We start from the raw sequence: 19,135 nt of genomic DNA, 5'->3' as shown, positions 1-19,135 counted from the left end.
CCAACTTCCCCCTCCTCCCCCGCGCGCGCTTCTCGGCCCAGGCATCGCCAGGGTCCTCCAGGCTGCCTTTGAGTCAAGTCAGGTCGGCTTGGCTAGGGCCCAGAGTCTCTAGGATGCCTTTCTATTCTTCCCCACGCAGAGGGAAGGGCTTGAAGACACCTGTCTGACATCAGGTTGTCATCTTGGCAGCTGAGAAAGGAGCTAGAAACCAGCCAGGCACTAGCCTGTGGGCATCAGGGGGCCTGCCTCAGACTGTCTGGTTTGTGTAAAGGAATGGCCTTGTCTCCATCTCAGTCTCCAGCCATTTCACAGCACCAACCTGCTCTGGAGTCAGGATCCGCCCAAGCAGCACCCTCTCCTTCCAAGACAGCAAAGGATCAGGCTATCCCAGAGACAGCCGGGGCCATGCTGTGACTTGCTGGCCTGGGGATTGCCCTTTACTTCTGTGTGGTTTTCTTTGCTTGTATCTGAACCCCACAAAGGGCATCAGAAACAAAGTGTGCAAGACACACTGGCACCTTCCAAGGACAAAGCCTCAGCTCCTACCAGGAGATGTGACTGAGAGTCAGCAGGGAGCGTGCTCAAGGAGAGGAAGGAAGAATGCAGAGACAGCATCTTCACTTCCTGTCACTCCTGGGACAAATGACCCACAAACTAGCAACTCTAAAAGAATGGAAATGTATTCACAGCACTGGGAGCCAGAGGTCCTCAGTCAAGATGGGGACAGGGCCCTACTCCCTCTGGAGGCTCCCAGGAAGAACCTCTTCCTTTTGTGGCTTTGGCGAAACAGGCAGTTCTTGGCGTGTGGCCACATCACTCCAACCTATGTCCACATTACTCCCAGCGCAGCCCTTCCCTCTACCTTGTCAGTCTCCCCTCATTGCTGAGTTGACTGCTCGCTCTGGGGTCTTAAATGAATCCTATCTGGCTGGGTGTGGTAGCAGCTGAACCATATAAAGTCAGGCTCTCAGATTTCCAGGCTCAGGACACGACACGGGCAGATCTTTAGGGGACCATTACTCAACTCACTCCAGACATCAAGGATGCAGTGGTTTGGGTGCCCAAGTAATTTCCAGAGGAGATGAAGAGATCTCTGGGGAAATCAGGGGATGAGTGAAGTACTATGTTGAAAAAGTAGGGGTCAGAAGTGCCACATATGGGACCAGCCAACGTAAGTGACATTGGCTCCATTCTAGCACCCACAGTCTGATTCCCAGGGCCACGAAGGATTGTTGACCGAATGTGTGATTTATCTAGATGAGTCTTAGAAGTATACATCAGCATCTGTGACCCTGTTGGTCATTACCTAAGCAAAGTCATCCCATCCCTAGCAGCCAGACTCAACCCACCATTTCCAAGCCCTATGTTCTCTGTCTCTTCCCCTGGCTGACTGTCAGACTGTCACAGCTCTGCCTATTTATAAGCTGGTTTTCTGTTACGGAGGCTGAGTACTATTTAAAAGTTCAGTTAGCTCACAGTTCTGTGGTTTAAAGGTATGGCCTAAGTCATCATTGGCCCTGGTGAAGTGAGTGGTCAGAGAGCCGGCAGTGTGACCGTTTCCACTGACTGTCAGTTTGACAGGATCTCGAATGGCTGAGAAGACACACATCTGGGAGGGAGACTGTAGGCCGCTGATGAGATGGAAAGACCCACCCCGACTGCCTGAGTGACAAGTTGCACCTCACAAAGGCAACTTAAGAAGGGGGGGTTTGCTTTGGCTGTCAGTGTGTGCAGCCCATCGCAGTGGAGAGGAGATGCGGCGGTGCAGCTGGTCACACTGCATCTGCAGTCAGAAAGCAGAGAGACGCGTGCACGCTGTTGTTCTGCCTTCTCCATTTTGTTCAGTCTGGGCCACCAGCGGTGGGAGGGTGCTGGTACAGCAGGGTGTGACCTTTGGGGACAAACCACACCTAATCCATAGAACTGTGGCCTGATTGGAATCATGTCTCTCTTTTAGGATCTTGGGCAAGTAGGCTAACTTCTCTGTGCCTCAGTTTCCCCATCTATAAGATGGAAGCTGTGATAAAACCTCTGTGGTGGTGTTCTGAGACTAAGGGTGCCGTCGTTCTATAGTTTCTGTTGTACCTGTTATTCATGCTTTGTCTTCTAATTCTGCGCCCTTGGGATTGTAGGTTTCACTTGTCTCTGCTGGACAAGGAAGGTGAGGGATGCTTTTTATGGTTATATTGCTAGCCTTTAGGCTGGCTAAGGGAACTCATCCCTTGGAGTGTGCATTTGCAACTTAGAAAAGCCCAGTTCCTGGCTGCACAGTGCCTCTGAAGCCTTGGGCTTCAGGCTCTGAACAACTTCCCGAGAAGTCTGTGCCTTCTTGGACAGGAACATGGGAGACTTCAAGGCATAGCTTAGCGAAGCCTTCCACTCCTGGGCCACATCAACCTGGAGATCCTTCATTATTGTTATTTGTTTGGGAATGATATTGACAGTTACCTGGTGCTCTCCTCTCTCTGCTCCTGCCATATCCTGCTCTCCTTGATGTGTCTTCCCTACTTGGTACCCACCCTCGCCTCGCTGCTGGAGGTACTCTGAATGCAGCCTCACTCACGATTTGCAGCCCACCTGTCAACTGTCAGTCAGCACACAGATGTGGTGTAGGGAGGCAGCTCTTGGCGGGTGTGAGGAATCGGGTGTGCCCCAACCCCGTCCCAACCCCACAGCACTTTCCCAGATGCTTCTCCTCCAGCCAGAATTGCTCCTCACAGATTTGTCAAAATGGTTAGGCATTATCCTTCAAAGTCCTTCTCCAATATTACTTCTCTTTGTAACTGGCCTCATTCTATACTCTTCTATGTTTCCATGAGATTCTAGAACACAAGTAAATCTGGGCAGAACAACTTCACTTTTTCCAATGCCCCCTGTGTCTAGAATGGGGATATTGTGCTCCAGAAACCCACCCCAACCCCACCATCAGGCTCCACCTCTTAAAGGTCCCAGTATGTCAAAATGTCCCACTGGGAACCAAGTTCCAAAACCTGAAATATGCTCTGAGCAGTCCATCTGATGGGCATCTGCTTAGCGCGCACCCAGTCCCCGTCCATTCAGAAACTGTGAAAGCCACATTCCAAGGCACAGCAAGGGAATTCAAATCCAGTGTTGTGACATCCCGCCTCCTAGGTGTGTCCTCTCTGCAAAAACACTCATCCATGGCAAAGTCCAAGCATTACCAAAGTACATAACATGTGCACAAAAATTTGAACACAATTTGCAGGGGCCCCTAGCATTTTATCTGCCCCCATGTTTCCCGGCACCTAGCCACAAGAAGCAGCCGGAAACGGGCAGGAAACAAAGGGGCTGTCTCTGATTCTTAGCTTATGCTCACAGAGATGGAGTAAATATTACTGTGGGGCTCAGAGGAATATACATGTGTTTTGCCATGGGTTGAGGGGGAGACTGGTTTCAAGATTTAATTAACATTGCTAATTTTTCCTAAATGTTAAGATCCAATTCACTCTGGCGAGTGAGCCTCTTGAAAGGCTGTTGTGAGGGTCCTCTCTGGGCCTCAACTTCCTCTTCTGTGGATGGATAGAAATGGTCACAAAGGTTCTCTTTTTCAGTTTCAATATCTAATGTGAGACTTGTCAAGTGCTCCCCACTTGATGCTCCATTTGGGATTTCACGTTCCAGCGCTTCAGGGTTTTGTTTGTTTGTTTGTTTGTTTGTTTGTTTTAATGGACTCTGACTTGACTTAGCAGGACAGACAGAGGTAGCAGTTGGAATAGAGATGGGGGAGGGGAGAGAGCACTTCTTTTTTCGTGTGAGGAAAAAGAGGATTTTATTCATTTATCTACCTTCAACTCAGAATAAAGGAAAGAAACTAGTAAACCTCATTTGAAAAGATAATCTTCCTCCTGCTTTATGAACAACATAGAGTACACACATAATCAAATATCCAGCTGAATCTTTGTTGATTACACAAATTCTTTCTCAGCAACATAAGCATCACTCACTTAATAGGGACCCCAAGGTTAGTTGTACTTTAGTCTTGGCAGCCAATGAATGCTGGCTCTTAGGTACATAAAGTATGTCCTTGCTCTTGCTGCTGTTAACACTCATCTGCTGAGATGTGGTGATATTTATGAAGAGAGGGCACTTCTTAATGGAACTGACAGTGGCTGTGGAAGCAGAGTAGTTCCCTGAGCAGCCAACTGCAGGATGCTGGTAGTATAGCTCAGGCCAAGTCCTCAGGCCTTCAACCCAGGAAGTCGATAGTACGAGTCTCAGTCAGAGTCCAAGGTCCTAAGGACCTGTAGAGGGCGCCAGTGAGTCCAGGGGCCGCATCCAGACACCCCTGAACTCTGATGGCCAAGACCAATGGGAACAGATAGAGTTCTTTGTCATTTTAGGTTGATCTGACTGAACTGGCCGATGGTCCCCACTAGGTCAAGGACAGACCCTACCCACATTGTCTACCAATGCACCCAGAAACAGGGCTTCGCCAGTCTTTATGCACTGCTAAGGCACCAGGCTGACCCTAGAGTCACCTGTCATGCACAAACTAACTTCAGGCACTGCATTGTGGTTGGCCTGGCAGGGATATGCAGGTGACAGGTCCCCAGACCTCTCAGAAACAGGAGCTCCCTGGTAGAATCGTGGCCTTCTTCAGTGGACTTGAGGCTGGTCACACTCCTCCCAAACAATCCTCATTCTTCCAGGTGCCCGCCCTCCCGTCCCTCTCCACAGGATGATGATGGTTCACGTACTTGTGCCTCAGCCAAGATCCCTCCAGAGGCTTCTCAGACCCCACACCCTGCTGCAACTTTGCACACTACCCTGGGAAGCAGGAAGGTCTCTTCAATTTCTGAGCTCTGCTTAGAGTGCAGGCCCTTCTCAGAATCCTCGCTGGTACAGATGCCACCCCCACCTGGAAACTTCCTGGAGCAGAGGTTTTTCAACCTGTGGGTTGCTACCCTCTGAGTGGGGCATTGAACGACCCTTTCGAAAGAGGTCTTCTAAGACCATTGGAAAGCACAGATATTTACATTATGATTCATAACAGTAGCAAAATTACAGCTATGAAGTAGCAATGAAATTAATTTAATGGCTGGGGGGGGTCACCACAACACGAGGAGCTGTATTAATGGGTCGCAGCGTCAGGAAGGTTGAGAACCACTGTTCTAGAGCCTCAAGGGAGAAGCCCAATGGTCTACTACAGGGCAAGAGTTCAGTAGCGAGGGTGATGATGTCATGGCCAAGGAACCCTTTCACCTCCATTCTTTCTTTTCTCTTTCTTTCTTTTGTAGTTTCAGATTCACAAAACTTAAGCAGCGAGGAGACCAGATATGCTTGCACCCATTTTGCAGATGAAGGAGAAGCAACAATCATTTGAAATGACTGTGGTGATGACTGCCACACTCCAGGGGGTGTGGCCACCCAGGCAGGCAGTAGCTCGGTGTGGTGATTGACACTGCTTGTCAACTTGACAAGATCTAGAGTCACTTAAGAGACACTCCTGTGGACATGCCTGTGAGATCATCTCTAGCTGGGTCCATTGAGGTGGGCTGGCCCAAGATGAATGTGAATGGCATCATGTCATGGTCTGGGGTCCTGGACTGAACAGAAAGGGGAGATGGAGCCCGTTGGGAGCCTTCGTCTCAGCTCCCCAGCTGCAGATGGGACATGACCGGCTGCCTCAAATTCCTGCCGCCATGACTTCTGAGCCTCAAACCCTAAGCTGAACTGAAGCTCCCTCTCTGTTGTCATTTCGCATCTGAAAGAGAAATAACTAAGATGTATGGGGAAGGCGTTGGCCAAAGAAGGGAGAAACGTAGACACCGGAAAAGCTCCTTCTGGCCTGCCTGAGCCACAGCCCTTCCCAGCCTTTTGCTCGGGCTGCCCACCCCAACCCTGGACTCCAGTGCGGATGGCCGGTCCCTGTACCTGATAGTGCCCCTGCACCAGCTGTGTCAGTCACACACACCCAACCCTCTGCTCCATCGGGGTAGCAGAGTCGTGAGCTATGAGGACTCAAGCAGAGCATGCATCCCAGGCCTCAGTTTCCCCTTCCATAAAGAAAGGAGGCGGGGCAAGGATGGAATTCACTCCTTCCAGCCTAATGTGCTCCCATGTTGCTGGCCGCCAATGTGTTGAGAATCAGAAGCCAGCTGGGGGCAGCTGAGGTCGAGCAAGGCAGTGCGTGAACCTGGAGACAGATGACCAGCTCGTATAATCGCGTTTGGCCCTCTGTGCTTTTCCCTCAAAGCGCTCCAGGATGGGCCAGCACCAGCGAGGCCTCTGGCTCGTAGAAACAGCTCGTATTAAATTATTTAGCCAACAAATGACTATCGAAGCACCATTCCAGAGGCAGTGCCACAGAGAGGCCGGATTCGAGTAACAACAGCACTGTCTGCTTCAATTAATTATTGAGGTTTTTTTTTTTAAGGGCCCACGATGGATACACACAATTCACTGCTTGCTCTGGGGAGCTGGGGTCCCCGGGGGCTTTCACAAAGCACATGAGCTTCCTGGAGCAGAGCAGACGGTGTGGAGATGGGAGCCAAGAGGTAGGGTGCACTGCAGTTGGCCTTTTGGGGCTCAGTGGGCCTCTGTTCAGCATCCCTGGGAAATTAAACACTTGCCCCTCTGGCCAGTTCTGGCCTGCGAGCCCTTAGCTGCCCTTGACCATCTGACCATTGCTTGACTTCTTTTTTTCCCCTTTTATCAGCCATAGCTTACACTGGCTCTCTCCTGTACTCCTTCCTCTTGTTTCTCTGACCCACCGCAGAGGCCGGGTGGAAATCTTTGCGTGCAGATTCCCTGGCAATTGAATTCTGATCCACTTAACTCAGCTTGCTTCCTTCTGAACCAGAGTTCTTCTAACATGCAAGACACACCGTTCAATTCCAAGGCAGGTCCTTGAAAAGAATGTAGTGTTTCTAGAAGAAACAATGTCGGCCTCGTGAACACACAGCTGTGACGCTAAAGCTGCGTAGGCATCAATGCCCTGGGCTCCTTACCCAGCACGGAATGTCCCTGGGCTGTTGTCACTTGTGCTCGCCATGCCCACAGGGGTTACCAGCAGGACAGTCTTCACCACACACACACACACACACTGCCACCCTTTGCCAGTGTGCTGCTTCTATGCTGCTGGGTATAAACCAAACTCCCAAACAGAAAGCGGAGTTCACTAGAAGCTAAGGAGCTGCAGTGGGTGACACGCTGTCCTCTCAAAATTAGTGTTGCCTGCAACCCTAGAAATATGACCACCTTTGCAATTAGGGTCGTAGGTGAGACTCTTACGAAGAGGTCACTCTGGGTTTAGGGATTCTTATGGGAAGAAGAACTATCCACATGGAACATAAAAGGAGGCAGAGATGGACTGACACGGCCCCACGCCAGAGTGCCGAGTGTTGCCAGCAAAGGTGGCAGCAGATCCCGCCCAGGGCCTTGGAGGGCGTGTGGGCCTGTGGACAGCGTAACGGGCACTGTAGCTTTGAGGTTGTGTGCCATGGTTCATGTGGACACTTGGGACATTTCTAAGAAACTACTGCAGAGGGACAGACTATAGTTCAAGGAGTGGTCTGGACTCCTTTAATGTTTTTACATGTTACATGCTAATTTTGTGGGGGACAGTTCTCTTTTTCCACCTTGTAAGTCCAGGGATTGGACTCAAGTCCTCAAACTTGGTGCCAAGTACCCTTACCCTCTAGGCTATCTCCTCAGACCCTTAAATAGCTCCTTGTCAGACAGAGTGACTCACACAGTGGCTAAGGGGCATGTAAGTGCAGCTCTGGTTGCCTAGGGAGATACGAAAAGTGTTGAACTTCTGGCCACAGGGCCTGTATGACCAGCTAGCTCTCCCTTCAGTCTGCCTCAGCTAGTCCTGGGGGCAGGGAAGCCCTGTTCCTGCCCCTATGGCGCGGGCTCAGGAGGAAATGGACACCTCTAAAAGGCTCTGTTTGGCTCGAGGCTTCCACACCCAGTATCTGTGAGAGCTCTGGGATGGTGGACAGAGGACTCGTTCACTGCGCACTCTGGGGTCTCCTGCGCGTGTGTGGCAGGGTGTGCCCCACACACCGGCATGCATCAGATGGAAGCAACTTGAGAAATGCAGAAACTAAAGGGGACGGGGCGGTGCCCTTTGCTTCTTTCTCTGCGTCCTGTGGCTTCCAATGGCAGATTTTAAACCTCAACACTGAGCCTTGAATGTGAATGGAAAACATTTTCCCAGCAGAAGACTCATCCATTCCCTTGAAACCTGGAGGCGGTACCGAAGACTGGGCTCGTTGTGTTCCCTGCTTCACCCTGTGTGGAAGGAGATGAGATGCAGAGATGACACTGCTAATTGTGTTTTTCCAGGAGATTAATTTTACCGCATCTGTATCTGCTCCTCCAGCGTCCGCTCTGGGCTGGATCATGCCTTGGCGCTTGTTAATAATTAGGTCACCTTTTACACAAGTGCTCTGCCTGCCACAGGCCAGAAGCTTCTAGCTGCAGCAGCCCTGAAGAAGCCAGGCAGCACCTCCGTGCTGAAGTAGAATCCCCGAGGTAGTGAGTGCTTTGCCACAGCTGATATCAGCAGGGGGAGAGGCAGCATGTTCCTGGTGTTCCACAAAACCCCAGGACTATACTGGGACTACATTGTGAACTCACACTACACACCCTATAGTGTGGGACTCATTGTCCCTGCTCTGCACCTGAAGAGGCTGGTTTTCACCTAAGCACAATAATAAGGCATGTTGCCACCTCATCCCACAGCTGGACTCAGGACAATTTCCCCCAAAGCCAGGGCTGGCCACCTTGTTAGGCAAGCCCCAGGCCATTGAACCCCTTACCTGACCAAGCTGTTTGCAGTGTATACGGAACACACCAACACTGGGAAGTTTTCCTGTCTGATGGGAGACAGGACAGGTAGAGGAAGGCTGGAGGCTTGGGTACACTATCAGCCCCAGTATCCCCTAAGAGCATCCCAGTCATAGCATCCCCTAAGAGCATCCCCGCCACAGCATCCCCTAACAACCAGGCAGGCTCTCATCCTCTGTGATGCTCACATCCTTCTATAGGGCCAGCTATGTGGCCAGGTTCTCCAGCCAGATGATGTTGCTGAGCTGCTGGGACCAGACACAGAGCAGCAGCCCACAGCTTAGGCTGTGGCCCATGCTGTTGACAATACAAGGTGGTTTTTGCCCATCACAAGAGTAAGCCATACTATGTTGAGTATCAGGCATGTGAGTGTCTGTGTGACAATAGACACACAGGGATTCCTAGAAATCCTTGGCTCATACAGGTGACAAGTGGCAGATATGCTGTATCTCCTAGCATTCATTCTCCCATTCTCCCATGAAATTACAGTGTTTGTTTTCAAGCCTGCGTCCATCAAGAGTAAAAGCTCCACTGTAGTGAGCCAGGGGTGTGTGGGGGGCGGAGCTCAGCATGTGCTGGTCAGGCTAAGAATGGGGTCAATACCAGAGACACACTGTCGGAAAAAAAGCAACATCACTTTGTCCTGTGACCTCCACATGAATGCTATGCCACGTGTGCCTACAAGCATAAACACCCACGCACATGCACACACACACACACACACACACACACACACACTACATGAACATAATACATATATTTCTAATTGTCTCACTTCTCCAATGGCAATTAAGTCCTGGCAAGAAGATGTGAACAGAAGTCAGTGGTTGCATCTGGTACCAGGTCTCACTCCCAGCCTGTGTGTGCTGCATATACAGTGGGAAGGAAGGAGCCTGAGGGAGCAGAGCTTGGAGGCGTGGTCCCCATCCCCAGCTCTGAACCACATCCCTCCACACTCTGAGACCAGTCTCCCAGTGATGCCACTGTTATTCTGCATTTGCTGATACCAGAGTCAAACCTAATCTAAGCTGCATTTCCTTCCTGTGGATCATACTCTAAGGATCTCACTGAGTGGCCCCATATAACTCAGATTGGCTATGTTTCAGGTTGGGGGTCAGAAGCTGGAAACTAACATCCTAGACTGGGGTCTCCTCTTTCCCTTTCCAAGGGTCATGACCTGTGTTCCTCAATTTGCCTTCTACACTGACAAAAAGTGTTTCTGCAGCCTGTTTACCTCTCCCAGTGTCCTTCCTCTGTCCTTGTCTCCGCTTGGGATGACACTGGGCTGTGTGGATGACCAGAAATCTCCACATCCGGGATCTTTCCCTTCTTCATACTTCTAAAGCCCCTTCTCCTATGGCAAGGGCCATCAAGGACTCGGGCCATCATGCTTAGCTGGCTGAATATCATCCAATCTCTATGGGCTCTGCCTTTGGTTGTCCCCACAGTGTCCATTGAAAACTCATATTTGGAAACCCTTGCTCCATTTGGAGAGAGAGCCTCTGAGGGAGACATAAGAGTGACAGGACCCTGAAAGGAAGCTTGATGAAGGAGTATAAACATGGCCCCACAGGCAGTGGGAGATGAGCACTGGGCCTTGGTTTGGTTTGCTCTGCCTTGCTATTCTTCACTAAAGACATGCATGTATTTGTTCGCCTTACATCGTGTTATTGAGCTCAACCTGGGGTAACGCTGCCACTGAGAGAAACTCACCAAGGTCATGAGGTCCCTGCAGCAACTTGCTGCTGCTGAACCCTCACCTTATGCCAGTTGGTGAGCCTGGGTTTCTTCAGGACTGAACTACAACTCCCTGGTGTCTGCTGGCTAAAAGAACTGGACTGCAGCTGCTGGTTCGTGCCTGGTGTCTGCCTGCCTAGAGAACTGGTCTACAGCTACTGAATGGTATGGTGTTTGCTATGGGACTGAACTGCTGCCCAAGAAGATAGAGCTTAAAGAATTATTGCTGAATGGGTCCATTGCTTCTCCCCCCTAGCCTCATAACTTTTTTCTTCCACTACCTCTGCTGGGTGGTGGGCTAGAGGAAAGGTTGAACCCTTATTAAAAGGAAGCTGAAAAAAAAATGTGTGCCTATAGTACCAGCCATGCTACAGTCTAGAGCTCAGATCTTCTGCTGTTACCTATGCTGCTGGTATCTATTCCGTGGGTATGGCAGGCCTATGCTCCACCCACTGGGTGACAATGCTCTCTCTCTTTCTGGTGGTGAGCAGAGAACTCTTGTGGATGCAGGCTCTCATCTGTGTGAGAACCGCAGTGGTGACATTAGGTAGGCCAGCCCAGTGTGGGTCAGGACCTGGCACTCAACAGGCTCAGAGCAAAGATTTATAAGGGTCAGCATTTGGGAGTTCAGAGGCAGGAGTCACAGCACCCCAGAAAGGTGTTCCCTTGGACTTTCAGGGATGTCATCTCAGGCCAAATGTGGATTCATGGCATTGGTGTAGAAATGAATTTCAGGACTAAGCAGTTTATGAGGAAGGGGTGGGGCTTAATAAAGATCCTTTAATCATATCTTTATTAGTATAAGGATACAGCATACCTGAGAGCATGGGTGTGGACTTCTCAAAGAGACCAACCCATCTCTCTGTTGTTTTGTTTTGTTTTATTTTAACAATCGCCATATACAAGATTTTGGTGGGCTTCGTTACTGTGTTTAAAGGGTTACTAAGACAACTAAATGGGACCCCGCCCCCAAATATTCCCAAGGTATGCAATTGACAATGTCAAAGTCGAGGCTGAAAAGATGGCTCCACAGTTAAGAGCACGTATTGACTGCAGGGGACCCGGGCTCAGTGGCCAGCCCCCACATGGTGTCTCACAACTGCCCCAAACTCCAGGAGGCCTCTTCTGGCTTCCTCGGGTGCTCCAGCATATGCATAATTAAAACTATAATAAATAAATAAACCTCTGGGGGGCTGGAAAGATGGCTTAGCAGTTAGCACCCACAGAGTGGCTCACTCCCACCTATAACTCCACTTCCAAGGGATCCAATACCACCTCTGACCTCTGCAAGTACCAGGCATGCATGGAGATACATGAAGGCAAATACTCAATTATGTGTTTTTAATTTAAAAGTCTCATCCATAGGGGTGTAGACAATGTCCTCTGTAAATATAGTTCTTGATTTTGTTGGAGATGTAGGGAAAAGGATGGATATGTGTGTGTGTGTGTGTGTATATATATGTATATATATACATATATATACATATGTATACATATATATATATATATATATATTTAAGCCTTCTGTTACTTTAAATGGAAGGAGGAGACAGGAGAATCCCTGGATTCTCACAGCTGCTTGGCTACTCTGGGTACATAATACATAGCACATAGCAGCAAATAGCAAAGGGACCATGTCTCAAATGACGTGTAAGACAAAGGCCAACATAAGAGGTTGTCCTCTGACTTCTCTATGTGTGCTCTAGTGCACACACACACACACACACACACTTGGATATATGTATATGTAAAAATTAAGTGTGTTAAATACATCACGCTTAAGAGGAGAAAAAATATTTTGAGAGGTTTGTAGATATACACAGAATCTCCCAAGAAATTATTCATACAGCTTCGGCCTGCCCTCAGCAATTTGCCCTATCTAAAATGTATTATTACACACACACACACACACACTCGCTTGCCTTCTTATTCAGCGTGTGGAGGGCCTATCTTAGGAGCCAGGCTGGGTACATAGCGTGAGGAGCACGAGGAAGCAGACACAGCTCTGCTCCCCAGAGCCTGACGTAGGTGGGGGGATGTCTCAGGTTCCAGCCAGCGCCTTGCTCAGCACCTTGCTGCTGGAGCCGGGCGCTGTGCTCCTCATGCAGGAATGAGAAGCCCCGCAGCACCTTGGCCAACGGGCACGGCCACTAATAGTCCTGTCAGAAACTTTGTTCCTGCAATGAGATGGGAACTCAGGCAGCTTGAGACCCGCAGTGCCACGGACCCGGCGCTGTCCATGGTACCTGTTTCTATTCTCCTCTCCTCCTGCAAGGCAAGGCTGTTATTAGTGCTGCCAATCTATAGATGAGGATTCCTTTGTGGAAAGTAGTATTGGTCCCAACTGGTTCAGAGAGGCTTGGTAGCTTGGCCACAGCCACCCAAAAGGACATGATGACAATGAATTTGAATGATACACCTTCGTCTTGTCACACTGAGGGCTGGAAGGAGAGGGTGCAGGTACGGAAGACAGTGGAGAAGGCTGCAACTCTCTAGAGCGTCAAAGTTCAGGCTGCAGCACCAGGCAAAGCTGGAGGGTGTGGATCGGCCCTAGCTCCAGAAGTGGGCTCCAGGCTCTGCAGGCTGAGGCTGCCCCCTTTCCTACTGTGAATCCAGTGCTGCCCCAGCAGGTCCTCCCTACGTCGTCCACAGCACCCTGCAGTGTGCCTGCACTGCGCACAATAAATTAAGATCTCGAGCTGTAAAATCGGCATTTGGACTCAAGTCACATGCAAGGGGGCTCAGCCCGCCTGTGTGAACTGTGAAACAAAGCAATTTTGGGCAGAAATGGCTACTCTCCTTCCCCTGCAGGCAGCTGGAGAGACAGGTACATCCCTCTGTGTGGGTGTGACAAGGCTATCAGTGATGAAAGTTGCGGGCACAGCATCACCTGGGCACACTGACCTGCCAGCACATTTACTGGATAACACCCAGGCAGGGACGCTTCCAACCTCACGGCTTCGTACTGTCTAACACAGGAGTGGCTGCTGGCCCTCTAGCACCCAAGAAGACACAGTCACCCCCAGACTCCTGAAGCACAGCATGGTGAGGGGAACTAGGCAAGCCTTGAGCCCCTCTCTCCCTGATGCCCAGCAGTTGTGGGCAGCATTTGGTGGGCCCAGAAGATGCTCTAGTCACTGTGTGGAGAGATGCCATTGCCTGCTGTGCCTGGCTCAGACTCCAGCACCGTCTCTGTGATCAGGATTACAGAACAACAAACGATGAGGCATGGGGTGGAGGGATTTAAACAATCTCTCCCCTTGGGGGTGGGGAGATTGCTCAGTAGTGAAGATCACTTGCTGCTCTTGTAAACGAGCCAGATTTGAGGACCCAGCACCCACACGGCACTTAACAACTGCCCATAACTCCAATTCCAAGAGATCCCATGCCCTCTCCTGACCCATGTCTGAGCTCTTCTGGCACCAGGCACACTCATGGTTCACAGACATACACGCAGGCAAAGCACGCATAGGCATCAAATACGGCAAATCTAAAACACAAACAAGAAAGAAAAAACAAAGCAGCGAGCAGCTCCGTGTGCCTGGCTCAGTCCCTGTAGTTGATGTTAATGAGTGCCTAGTGTTTCCAGCGAGACACAAGGTATGGTGACCCAGGAAAGCCCTACATTCCAGGAGCTCACAGTCAGGGACGGAAGTACAGGACCCCACTCCAGAGAGCATGGCAGGCCGGTAGAGCTATTTGGGAATATTAGACTAGATCCTGCCCCGGAAGGACTCAAAGGACAGTGTGATGGCTATTCTGGGATTCCCTAGGGTGAAGAAATGCTAGGGCTCCAGGACTCAGGAGTGCTGGAGCAGCACAGCCAGAAAGGACAATAGTCACATGCCTGAAGACCCCCACCACACATACTCTCCTCAGTTCAGGGCTGGCCTTGACATAGATACAGGGGACTCCCTTATGGGCTTAGGCAAGCATGCAGCCTCCCTTTATGTCCCGGAACCCCTGAATGTCTCAGTTGCAGCCAGCCTAGTTTTCAGCAGGGCTATTTCTGGCCTGCCTCAGGACAGTGAGCTCTGGGCTGAAAATGATTGGTACCTGAAGTGCTTCTAAGGGCACCTTGCAAGGTGCCTTACTTACAAGGTAGACTGCTCAGTGACCAGGCAAATTACAGAACTGACAGAAGTAGTCACCTTGTGGCCTCCCAGCAAGATGGCCCTGACTGCCGGGTCTGCTTGGATAAGCCAAGAGGCTTGGACAGTGAAGAGGAGAGGTTTGCTTTGGCTCATCATGGCAGGAAGGCGTGGCAGCGGGAGTTTGGGGCAGCGGGTCACGCGGCATCCACGGGTAGGAAGCAGAGAGAGGTGAATGTGGACGCTCAGCTTGCTTTCTTCTCCCTTAGTCAGACCGCAGCCTGTGGAACGGTGTAGGATGTCCCACCCAATCTGGAAAGTCCCTCACAGACATGGTCAGAGGTGTGTCTCCCAGTTGATTCCAGAGCCTGTCAAGTGGACAGTCAAGATTAGCCCATACAGAAGGACTTCCTCTGCAAATGGCCAGGGAACGGCCAGCTGCACACAGCTGTGCTGCAGGTGTCCCTGCCTTGTGATCGGGGAGACTTTGGAGTGGATAGAAAGATGGTTTCACAGCATCAGGCCAAGCTGTCAGTAAGTTAGACCCCTCCAATGGCTAAAGGGCAAATTTTACAAGAGGCATGTAAATTGTATATATGTGGGCAACTATGGGTACTAGCTTTCTTCAGTGTTTAAAATGCTGTGCTCCTGGGGTGCTAGCTCAGTGAGTGGAATAAATGCTATACAAGCATGAGGAGCTGACTTGGGATCCTCAGGATGCGCACAAAACTTCACGTGGTGGCCAGTGTCCCTACAGTGAGATGGAATGTGGAGACCAGAGAATCCCTCGGAGTCTCAGGAGCCAGCTATCCCAGTGCACACAGCAGTGAACAGCACGAGCCCTTGTTTCAAACAAACTAGAAAGGGAGAGTCAACACCCAAGGTTGTCCTGTGACCGCAGTACATATGCCCACATACACACACACACACATACACACCACACACACACAACCCACACCCACACCCACACACACTATAGCACACATATGCCTGCACTCACACATACACACATGAACACATATGCAAGTACAAGGGTTAAATAAGATTAAATAAATTAATTAAATAGACAAACAAACAAACAAACCCCATGGGGCAAAATTAATTTTTCTGTTCAGTTTGCAAATGCATCCAAGGAGGGTGAAGGTGAGAGGTATCCAGGACATATGACATCCTGCAGAACACACCATCTCTCTTAGAGAGGTTTTTGCAGCACTTGAGGTGCAGGGGGCCTAGGCCTGGGGATGAGGGGACTGAGCAGGGGAAGCCAGGAGAGAGCAGGAAACAGGCAAAGCCTCTGAATGCACAGGAGGCTCCTCTCCACTCCAGCACTGCCCCCCACGCTGCGAGCCTCAGACTCCAGCCCTGGTGCTCACAGATCTGGACTTTGAGGATGACTTGAAAGGCTGAGATCTCCTGGAAAGGTGGGAAGAGGTTCTAACGCCCTGGCCTCATCTGTGTGACGGAGCCATTTCTGACGCTCAAGAGCTCTGGGAGGGGAGGGCCCAGGGGGATGGCTGGCTGCAACCTTGGAAAGAGCTTTCAAGAAAGCCCCGTGCAGCCACATCCAAGCCCTCCCTTAACTCCCTGGCTGTGCGGCTGAGCCTGGGCAGCTGCTTTCCTCCCATCTATAGACAGAGCCCATCCTTGGCCCAGCCTAGGGGAAGGTGTCACCAAGCAGCCACTTCAGAGGAGAGCTCCCAACAGCATTCCTGGCACTTCTCCTAGCATTCCTTGGGGCAGGCTGGCCATAGTGCCGTGCTGCTGAGGGGTAGCCCATTCCTAGCAGCTGCCTCTTCCCCATCTGCCAGCTACACTGTGACAACCTTTCATGGAAGGCACAAAGGCCCACAGGAAGAGGTACTCCACGTGCCACCTCACTAAAACAAAATTCTTTGAAGCAGAAACCGTGCCTATCACCCCTGGGGCCTTATCAGGCCTGGAGCATAGAGAGTGGAAAGTCAATATTGATCAAGTGAATTGGATTAAGAGAAAACACGCTGAAAAATGAAATGAATTGAGAAAAATCAAACAGGGTCCAGGCATCTAGAATGAGCTGAAAGGTGACTTCCAAATGAGATGCCTACGTGGTGATCACTGAGACCATGAAGGTGACCTTATTTGAAATCTACACCCTTTTGCGTGTGTGTGTGTGTGTGTGTGTGTGTGTGTGTGTGTGTGTGTGTGGCAACTAGAGACCAACCTCAAGTGTCTCCACTCTGTTTTTGGAGGCAGGGTCTTTCATTTTATCTGATTCTACTAGATTGCCTGGCCAGCAAACCCCAGGGGTTCTTCTGCCTCTGCCTCTCCAATGATAGAATTATAATCTCATGACACGCTGCTTGGCCTTTTAAAATGTGGGTTCTGGGGATGGAAATCAGCTCCTTCTGCCAGTATAGCCAAGCACTTTACTAACTGAACCATCTCCCCAGCCAGGCATGTATGTGCCATGTGTGTGTCTATGTGTGCCATGTGTGTGTATGTGTGTGTGTACATGTGTGTCTGTCTGTGTGTGCCATGTGTGTGCAATGTGTGTGCCGTGTATATGTATGTGTATGTGTGTGTCTGTCTGTGTATGCCTGTATGTGTGTGTGTGTGTGTGTGTGCCATGTGTGTGTGTGCCGTGTATATGTGTATGTGTGTGTCTGTCTGTGTGTGTTATGAGTGTGCCCATGCCAGAGTGCGCAGCATTCTGTACATGTCACAGTGTAGCTGATGAGAACAACTTGAGCCAGTCAGTTCTCTCCTTCCACCATTAGGGGTCCAGGAATAAAACTCAGGTCATCAGGCTTGGCGGCAAGCTCCTTCTCCCAAGAGCCAGCCCACCTATCCACCTATCCAAGTTAAGGGTCTTGAGGTCAGAACATCCTGGATTGTGCACCTGGACCCCAGATCCATGACAGTGCCCTTAAAGAATTGCACTCAAGACCCACAGAGAGAGAAGGCCTCGTGCCCTCATGCCAGGGAGGCAGAAATGGGGCCTCAGGTGTGCGAGTTATATTACAGACACACCCATTTGCACTGGGCTCTCCAACTTCACATTTTGATAGGTTGTGGTTTTTCTGTAGTGGTCTCAGCCTGTTACAAAGAGACGTTTCCTTGGTGAGAGGTGAAGACTGTACTTAGCTCTGGGTATAAGGACAGATATTATAATGCAATTAGGGATTGTGCTGGTTTAGTAAAGTGCTAGTTGTAGGTTCTCCTCCAAGAGCCATGGCTTCACTAGCCCCGGAGAGTTGGTTAGGTTTTCGGTGCTAGGTATGATTTTCCTTTGGTTGAGCAGGTCTTAAGCTCAAGAGAGCTGTTGTTTACCTCCAAGATATGTAAGCCACTACTGCATCCTTAGGGTTATTGGACCATAGTGGTCCTTGTTGTGGCTCAGAGGCTCCATAGCTGGGTGAGACTGTTGGCCGAGTCCCTCCTCTGGATGCATGCACAGCACCTTCTGGTACCATGAAATCTAATCCCCAGAGAGGAAGCCGTTAGGTCAGTTTCAGCTCAGGGGCCTCTGGGTCCTGAAACCATTTTTGGGGGTGTGCATCAGTGAGGCAGAATGGTTCTGCCTGATTTTTATTGTTGTTTTTGTTTGTTTGGTGGTTGCTGTTGTTTGGTGTTGGGGAGAATTGAAGACAGGGTTTCTTTGTGTAGCCATGGCTGTCCTAGAACTTTCTGTGTAGACCAGGCTGGCTTCAAACTCATGAGTTCCACCTGCCTCTGCCTCCTCAGTGCTGGGATTAAAGGTGTGCTCCACCACTATACGGTGAAACACATTTTTTATATTAATTTTTTTTATTTTGTGTGCATGTGCACGGGATGAGTGCATGTAAATGCCAGTATGTGTGTGTGTGTGCATGCATGTACACACAAGAGAGAGAGAGAGAGAGAGAGAGAGAGAGAGTGCATGCATGTATACGTTTTATGTGTGAGAACATGTGTGTACCTACATGCATACATGCATGTGTGAGTATGTGCCTGTGTGTGTGTGTGTGTGTGTGTGTGTATGTGTGTGTGTGTGTAGTCTGAGTAGAACTTGAAAGATTCAGTCTTCTCCTTCTACCATGTAGGTCCTGTAAACCAAACTCAAGTTTTCAGGTTTGATGGCAAGCAAGCTGGCCCTATGTGAGTGAGCCAGTACGCAGCATTTCTCCAAGGTTTCTGCTTCAAGTTCCTTCACGTTCCTGCCCTGACTTCCTTCATGATGGACTGTGACATGGAAGTGTTTAAAGTGAAGTAAGCCCTTCCCTCTCCTAAGCTGGTCAGAGTATTTTATGACATCCACAGAAAACAAACCAGAACAGCTACTAATGTCTCAGCCTTCCTGGACACCCACTCCATCCCGAGTCCATAAGGCTCCACCTTGAACCAACTCAAATGCAGACTGACTTTGGGCTCTGTGTGAAGAACTGATGGCCCATTGCTCAGGAAATTCCAAGGCTTTTAAGTAGCTCCAGGAGACCCCAATGCCAAAGAGGTGGCACAACTTATATTTGAAC

The sequence above is a fragment of the Apodemus sylvaticus genome, chromosome 11, assembly GCF_947179515.1.
Source record: "Apodemus sylvaticus chromosome 11, mApoSyl1.1, whole genome shotgun sequence".
NCBI classification, from domain to species: domain Eukaryota; kingdom Metazoa; phylum Chordata; class Mammalia; order Rodentia; family Muridae; genus Apodemus; species Apodemus sylvaticus.
This window is presented reverse-complemented; position numbering follows the sequence as displayed.